Source organism: Pinus tabuliformis, chromosome X (assembly GCF_031772625.1).
Source record: "Pinus tabuliformis cultivar Carrire ecotype Pingquan chromosome X, CPIR1, whole genome shotgun sequence".
NCBI lineage: Eukaryota > Viridiplantae > Streptophyta > Pinopsida > Pinales > Pinaceae > Pinus > Pinus tabuliformis.
Genome location: NC_142308.1, coordinates 1503778460 through 1503788187, shown reverse-complemented (window position 1 = coordinate 1503788187; position 9728 = coordinate 1503778460).

Genomic DNA, 9728 nt, shown 5'->3' with positions numbered 1-9728 from the left:
CAAGTTTGGGCGGCACTACGTTTTTGTTTAAAAAGTGTGGTTTACTGTGAAAATGTTCAAACTGGCCGCTTTGTGGAAAAATGTTAAAGACAGGGATGATGGCAGTATATCTCTCAAGAGTTGGCGACTTGATTTGTGCAATTTTTTGGTTCCATGGTTTAGACACAGAGAAAAACTGGAAATGCAGAGGGTTCAGGAGCAATGGAGTAAATACCTGCTTCAAATGGGCACTAGGTGCACAATATGGACTGTAGGCCGAGTTGAGGGACGCGCTGTGGAGTTGCTTTCAGTGGGTGACGGACTGTGCAGCTTTGGTGGTGAATTCGTCGTAATTCACATGCAGAGGTTTCCACAAACAAACAAATAGAAATAAAAAAAAAACAATCACTTTTGCGACTTTTAACACAATTTGGGCTTTTTCGGGCTTTTGGCACTTTTTAATGATGACGTCATCATGACGTAATTTTGTCGTGTAGCAGGTATGGAAGGTGACGTGTCAGATGATGTGGCAGACGACACGGAGGCGAGGTGGTGATGTCAGCAGATGACATGGCACTGATACGGAGCGGTGGCAGGTGACGTCATCAGGTGATGTGGATATGACGTCAGGGGGTAGGCAGCGGGGCGGTAAGCGATATTCCCCACATCGCCTTAGGGCCATGGTGGTTTTGGAGGAGGGGGCTCTGATCACGTCAGGAAGCCGACGTGTGGCAGGGGTATGGCAGCAATACCACCAATCCCTCGAACGCTAATGTTCGGCAGATAAGGGCTTCCGATATCGTCGCTAGCCGTTGGATCTATGGTGCGAGATCTGATGGTCGACGGGTAAGGTAAGCGGCAAAGGTTTATGACACAGGACCCTGCGTTAATATTTCGGCATCAAATAATGTTTGCGGGAGTTTAAAGCCTTTGATTATAGGTTTTATGTGGTTTACGCAGGCGGCTATGGTTATTCGTTTAACCAAATGTCAAACTATCCCGTTATATATACGCGCGCCAGGAGTTAATATATGGTTTCTGTGGGGGTTTCAGTGCAGTTGTTTATTTAACTGGATGTCAAATAAACCCCAATGATTTTATGAATGTGGAAGGGTTATTATTAAGGTCCCAAATGGACTAATAATTCTCGAAACTGTGTTATATGGCTATAGTTGCCAGGGGTAGGGATATTATGTATTTTTTGGGTTTTTTATATAGTTTTTTTATATAATAGGGGTGGGGAAATGATAAAGGAGCTATACAATAGAGTCAATGTTAATATGATTTTATGGATAGATAACACTAAGTTTATAAGGTAATAACTTAAGTTTTTAGGGAAATGAGGTAAAATGGTAAGATCTTTTACACAAGAAATGTGGCTTGTTTTAACTAAGTAAACACAAAGTTCCACTTAGTAGTTATCATATAATTTAATGAACTAGGACTATTGGGAAGATCCCAATGTCCTTGAGGGGATGTCAGTAAGGGTACTTGGGGGAATGAAGGGGGAAATTAGTCATGCTCCACTGTTTTACAACCAAACAACTGACATGGTACTTGTGACATCCATGAGATAAGTCTTTCTTGAAAACACAAAAAATAATCACAAACTTGCTTCTGCAACCTCAAACTGCCTACCCAGCCTCATACACCTAGCATTTTTTCTTCCTTTTGATTGGGTGCATTTGGACTAGAAAACCCTGATTTTCCTCTTTTTCTTTTGAATGCCCTCCTATCTAAGTCTACCCTTATCTCTTCCAAGGGCCCAAATTAAGTAGTTGAGCTCCTTTGTTTCTCTACCTATTTTACTCATCTGCCAAGCTTAAACTATTTGGACAGATCTTTATTCTCTATTCTAAAGACAAGTAAATTCAAACATGACCTAACCAGGATTGAATTGTCTGGCTATTCATCAACTGTGTCAAGAATCAATCACCTGTACACAATGGAATTCTTCAAAAATGGAATAGTAGTGGCATTTAAACTAGCACACTTTCCTGGTCTTTTGGTTTGGGGTTCATTTTTATCATTTTTTCTGACCAATTCATTCTTTTTTCCCTTTGATTTTTCTTTTAGGGCATACCCTCTTTTCATTTTTTAATTTTCTTCATTTGTCTACAAAATATGGAACCTTTGCAACATGAAAGGGTGAACATATTTGGCTCTTCTACAATCAATCATGAAAAATGAAACCTATTGGTATAGGAACCTAACAGGTCCTTAAGGCCAGATTGGGGCCTTGGTTGGATGAGGGTTATATCATCTTTGTCACCATTGAAGAGAAGTTGAGAGGCCTACAATGGACACAAAAGAAGGTGAAAGAAGACAGGGCAGGGCCAACAACAGAGCAGCTGGTCGAGCAGCTCATGCAGGCAGCCATGCAGAGAGTGGCTGAGGTAGCAGTGGCACAAGTCGATCTGGGAGGAATCCACACTAAGATCTCCACTCCAGAAGAGTGAATCGGGGCGAGTCACGATATTTTTGTTAGGGGCCTGTTGGGACAGGGTCTCCTAAGGGTCAATTTTGGGGCATAAAGCCCAAGTTTTTATTATGTAGAGTGTAAAGTCTCTGCAAGTTGTGATCATGGAGCACGTAGATAGTAAGTGTCATAAAGGGATTCTCCCTTCTTTTATGTAATTTGTGTCAGCTTGTATAGACATACCCATGGTCTGCGGACCATTGGATTGTATAAAATGGAGAGTCTTAGAGAGTCTAAATAGTTCATGGTTGATGAATGTAATGGGTCATTAGAAGTAAAGAGCGAAGAGTCTTAGAGTAGAAGAGAGGCTATGCAGTTGTGTGCGCAAAGGCCTAGAGTAGAGTCCACAACTGAGTGTGCAGGGTAGTCTTGAGTCTGTAAGCAAACCTAAATTATCAATAAAGAGATTATTCTGGAAATAACTATGTTTTGTCCATTTACTTTTGTTATGAATGAATGAATTTATGTTGTGATGAATATTGGGTTTATGATTTAATACTGTATTGATGCGCGATTCTGCATGCTTTACCTTGTTATATGAATGCAAGTGATAATATCTGTTTATGCAAAGAGTATATGAATACATGTTAGAGATATCAGACACTTAAGTCAATTTGGGTAATAACATACTTAGGAGTAATTACAGAGGCATGTAAGTGGTGGATTTACCTATTTCGGGTCCACGAAAGATAGTCATAGACGTTCGCGAAGGTCTAGGGGCTGGTAAGAGGGAATTATATCGATAAGACTTAAGGGCTTATCGACCTGCATGAAGGTAGATAAAGGGTATAAAACAACATCATAACCATATCTGGGTGTGGAAACTTGGTTCCAACACCCCCCCATCTTGTTTGGGTGAGACTTCAGTCCGCTCTCCGTGGATTGATGCTGAAAGGGCCAATAGTGTAGGGATTTGTTTGGAAAACTTAACTCTGAACCTGGGTCAGGACCCACTATGCCAACAGTCTACCAAGAAACCTTGCTTCTAGTGTATTTCCACCATCCATGGTTTCCCCAACATTCCACAGATCACACTGCTTTCATTTCGCTGATGTACCCCTCAACTTTACCTTCCATAACATAGACATAGTATAATCACATAATATCAATTCATATCCACATTATAATGACCTCATAGATTTGTTAGGGCTACTCTTTCCACTTGATTCCTCATTTACTAGGAACCTCTTCATGCCATTCACTTTCATAAGCAATCATTCCTCCACAAGAATGATCCCTGACAACCCTGTCATACAATGACATACATATATATAGACATTAACATAAAACAATAATGATCATGTTAGATAATTAAATACATACATACATACATGTATACATATATAGACATCAACATAATCCTGATCACAACATAATTACCAAATATCATAAATTCAAGGTTAAGAGAACTCCCTTTATCTGTCTACAACATTACAACATTGAAAACAACAATTTCCAACATATTCAAGGCATCTAATGCCTCAAATCCATTTACTTTACCTTGCATGTTACCTTTCTCATGACTATCCTGCCACCATCCATTTATCCCAATGGACCCATCCAATTCAATCCACTGTCATACTCTTGCCTTCAACTACCCTTACTCATGCATCGAGATTCATTCAAGTCTTACATTACCTATTGGACTTCATTCAACTCTTCCCAAGCTCCACTAGCTTTCCTCTTTTCCCAACAAATTCCTAAGACCCTCAAAACATAAAAATGCAAGAAAAAAAGAAAACAAGGATAAAACCATGAAAATCCAATAACAATACGAAAGCATAACAAAGCGGCATGGCCATGCACCAGACATAAACAAAACTACAAATCAAGCCCAAGAAAATCACCAAAACATTGAAAACACAAGACTATCAACAAACACAAGGACTCAATCCCCATGGGTTCCTAGGAATTCCAAGGGAAAGCTCAACCCAAGACTTCTTCAAGATTTCATGGTAGTCCCCTTTGCCATGCAAGCCTTGCATCATACTTCCATAAACACATAACTATCAGTGCATAAATAGACATAACAATATACCAATTACCTTACCTTGATGTACTCAACATGCTAATTTGTAACTGGAAACATACACTTCTCAAGGAACTTGAATTCCTTGACGAATCCAACTATAAATGGAAGCTGTCTATTATACCTGTCAAATACATGTTCATGAATCTATCACATATCCATATAATCTCAGACAAAATCAAGGTTAAAAAGACTTCATGTATTCATGCAAGCACTCTTTCGTTTGGGAATGTGGTCTCCAAACATAGCCGAAGGAATTCTCACCCAATTCATTTCTTTCCCATTGCCTTGATGCTATTGAGTCTTATTAGGGGTTATCATGTCACCCATATGTTAGCTATATAGACAAACCAACTGTTACCTTGTCATGCTAGTACCAAGCATGTTTCCCTGCAACTTCTCACACATGTCAGTCACATGTTCCAAGATCAAAACATCCTATATATTAATTTGTAATCATAATTTACCAAGACTAACAATCATGCCAAAATCAATAGTCAACTCACAACCATTAATCTTAATACCTAAATTAGCACTCACTTATACTCAAGTACATATCAACTATCTCAGCACATAATGTGTTAGTACAAGCGTCTTGAAACAAGATCATTCCTTCGGGTAATCTTATAGACACATACTCATATCATGCAATTAATCAAACATTAAAACAACAGATAGACGTCATAACGGACACCAAACACTCAAACACAAAATAGACGACATAATCAAACTCTCAAACACCAAATATATGACATAATCAAACTCATACATTAATGTATCTCAGGGGAGGCTATCACGTCTAGTCCATATTAGTATGACACAATATCACAAGTATATCAACTCATACATGAATATCATGACCACAATCAGTTGCATAGACTAATCCATATTAACACAATATATATAACATCAAGGTCTCAAATCCAATGAACATACTCATCATGTGTATGATTGCAATGTATATAACAACAAATTAACTACCATGCATGACTAACCACCACATGTGCATAACCATAATTATTATAACAACCATTAACCAACATACATCCATACCCACCATGCAAACCTGTATGATGATATGCTCTTACCTCAAGGTCCAGTGCTGCAACCTCTCTTTGATGATTTGAATCTCCTTCTCTATCTCAACCAACATATTACCACCATAAAAACCAACAACATAATGATGACTCAAACTACATATAATGACCTCACAATGCATGTTTTACCTACTATACATGCATAATTATAACCATGACAAGGCATGAATAACAACATATAGACACTTACATGCATAAAGAATGCATATAAAACCAACACACATTCATGAAAAACACATCACATCACAACAACAACATCGTCAACTTCTACATGACAACACAACTACAACAATGACTATCACCATGCATACACATTAAACACATATACAACCTACATGAATGCATGACAAACACATTCCACCCATCCAGTCCAACTGTTGAACCATGCTCTGATACCAATCTATGGTATCATATATCACCCAAAGAGAATAGAAACCAGACATCACCCAAAGATAATGAAACCCCGCTCTGATACCACTCTATAACACCCTCTTCCCACACTTACCCAAGTTTACTAGTCCACCAGGGTAAATATGTGATGATGAGTTACTATGATATGATTCAACCTCCTATATCACCTTAAGTAGGTGGAATTGACAAAACAAAAACCTTACTAACCTTCCTTAAGTGCTATAGGACCCCCAAGGGCTAAACCACCCTTCCAGGTGTCCAAACCCTGAGTTAGATTTCCTTTTCATTGATATGGACTCTCAGTCACATGCACAAGGCTGCATCCATGTGACTGTAGGCCTCCAGGTGCATGCATAACCAGTGCAAGGGTGAAACTGTAGTATTTTTCAGTCAGTTTTATGCCAAAGACCACAAAATTTGTGCCACCTTTTCAAGGCTAGAATCCAGGTCATTGCCCAGAACTTGAGGATACTTTCTAAGATATTAAATGACACCAAGACAAAGCCTATAACACAAAAATTGATGAAGGAATTGACCTAACCAAGCCTAGCCATGCCAGACATTCCATCAAACACATCATGAACATGTAATCTACGGGTAATACCAATAGATCTAAACATAGGGATCTCATACTTTTCTAAGAATAGTCAAGAAGGTATAATTCCCTCTCATATTAGCTACAATAGCAAATATTAGGTCATGCATTCGATAACCAATCACATATTTATCAAGCATGTTAGGAGACATAAACAATATACATCATATAATCAGCTAATAACCAACATATAACCCATGACAACTCAACCATAATGTCACCATCATAATCAATAAATATGGTTATAAATCACAATAGAAAATACCTTTTATTAACATATGAAAATTCCAACCAAGTCAAGGACTTCGACATGCCACCCAACCATAGAATGGGTTGAACCAAATCTCTCTTCTAGCCAGTCACCACCATGCCTTATTCCAAGCATGAATGTGGGATGTCATGAAACAAATCAACCAAAACCAAACAAGGGCTTCTAGAGGCCATACCACCTCATCCCTCAACTAGTGATTCCACCTCACGGTTGGACATCACTAACCATTACCAGATCAGTCTCTATCGAAGTTGTCCCGGGCTCTAAAGAGTTTGTTCCAACCTGACTTCCAGGACTAGTAACTCAACCTAGAACAGAGTGTTTGTGCAACCAAGCCTTCCAGGACTAGTAACTCAACGCACCAAGGGCTCTAGAGCATTTGTACAACCAAGGATTCTAGGACTAGTAACTCAACCCAAATTGTTACAAGGCTTCTAGAGCGTTTGCCCAATGAAGGCTTTAGAAACTAATAACTCAACCCACAACCATAAGGATCATGAACACCAACCAGAAAACAAAGATAAACCCACAAAACCATGGCTATCCAAGAAATGGCAAGGCTAGGTGAAACCGCTATCAATCCATGCAATCCTTCATGCCAATGATAGATCATAACCAATAAACAACATGCATGTGCCATGCATGCCAAAACTAGCAAAGAAATAATTCATGCAACTTGGCACCTGTAAAGAGAACTCGATGTAGCTTCCGATCCACCTTTTCCCTTGCACTTTCCTGCTTTCCCTTTGATTTCTTGCTCCAAATCCCAAGTATACCACCCTCCTCCAAGAGTGCTCCAATAAAACTCAAGTGTGCAAGAGTATGAGAGAGGGAATATAATAGAGAGCTCTAAGCTAAAACTGAAAAAATCCCGTGAACTGATCCTCAGAAGCCTTTTTATCATTTAGGCCTCTATTGTCTTCATTTTCCTCTATTTTTCCTTCAATTTCCTCACGCAAATTTGTAAATTTTCACCTTCCTTTTTCCCTATTTTCCTTTATTTTCATAAATACATGTAAATTAATGTCTCTTTGCCTTTTCAAATGCCTTTTCCATGCCTTTGCCAATTTCTTAGTGATAATAAACCAAATGAACACCCACTACGATGTTTTTCCCAACACTCAACTTGGAATACGTGTCCCATGACATTGGTCTTATTTATCTTTTTACACGGAAAATTAACCAAGGCTATTACATTTGGAAACATTGTTATTATATTTTGAATGATATAAGCGTCATAAGTTTTTAATTCATTATACATCCAAGTGAAAACATCTTTGTATCTTCTTGATAAATGAATAAAATCAAGTCTTTCATTAGGAAAGAGTCTGAGTCCTAGATTAATGTTTTGTGGTTTTTCTTCAGACCCTAAATTGATGAGTTCAAATAGTAAAGTACTTCTTTGGATCTTGCAATTGGTTGGCTTCTGAAATTTATCTTTCAAATCATACAAATCCTCTAATCTTACCACAAACTTTGGCAATGAATTTTCATCCAAGGACATATTAAGATTTTTATCATGTTCATCCTCATCAATAATTTGATCTGTGTATGTTCCTTCTTAAGTAAGAAAACTCAGAATATTAGCATCATCATTAAACACACTCCAATTAGTAATGTAATCGAGAATAGAGGGTTGAAAAATCAATTCAATAGAAAACCTATCATGACTAAAGTCCTCGGGAGGAATGATCTTAGAAGCAACGTTGGACAATAGATCTACACTGGTATTTTGAATTATAGGAGTAGGAGATACATTAAATGCCAATAAATGGGAGGTTAAGTCTTAAATAAAAGTCTGATAATGTTTTAAGTGATTTGAAACATAATGAATATTATTTTGTACCCATTTAACAACAATTTAAGAATCACCAAACACTTTAAGAAATTTGACATCAAGACTAATGACCTTTTGTAATTCTTGAAAGAGTGCTTCATATTCAACCACACTATTGGTACATTCAAACTCTATTCTACAAGCAAACATAGTTTTTTCTACATTTGGACTTACTAATATGAAACCAACTCCTGCACCATCATTAGACTTAGATCCATCAAAATAAAGAGTCAAAAATAAATTATCAAATTTATTTACAGATAATTCTACAATATTTACACACCTAGATGAGTCTGTTTGTCAAAAAATTTCAATATGTGATGTAACATGTTCAAAAGTGGAAAGGATAAGATTGAGCAGGAAAACTGCCAAAGAAAGGTTCAGAAGAATAATTTCCCAAGATATTATCAGTGAAAGCTATCGACTCATTTTCTTCATCAAGATCAGTTGCAATATATTTCACGTGTTTCTCCCTATCAACTCTAATATGATTAGGTTTGTCATTGTAAGGGAGCCAAAGATGAGACAAATAAGTAGCAAAATAGCCATGTAACTTTTCAGACCAATCCCTACATAGGATAAGACCATAAAATTAAGGGATATCAACCACCAAAATATCTATAATATGAAACACCTACGGGTTAGAGGATAATCTAATTAAAACTTCATTCATCCCTCCTAGAAATTTAACCTTTTTTCTATGAAGTTGAACTATTTGTATGACATATTTATGTTGTTTTACATTCAATTTCAAGCATACTAAATAAGGCATAATATTGGAAGAAACACTTGAATCTACCAGACAATTATGAACATTTTTGTTAATAAGTTCAAAAGTTAAAAGGAATGGAGGTGTTATCTCCGATAAAAATTGTAGCAGAAGGATCAAGATTATCAGAAGGGGTATGATGAGGCTTATTCTTTCCTTTATAGGATTTAGTGGTAACAACAGTTGAAGGTAATGGGGAGGCAAGCACTGCATTTAGCTCATTAAGCAATAATTTATGTTGTTTCTTCAACTTACTGACCT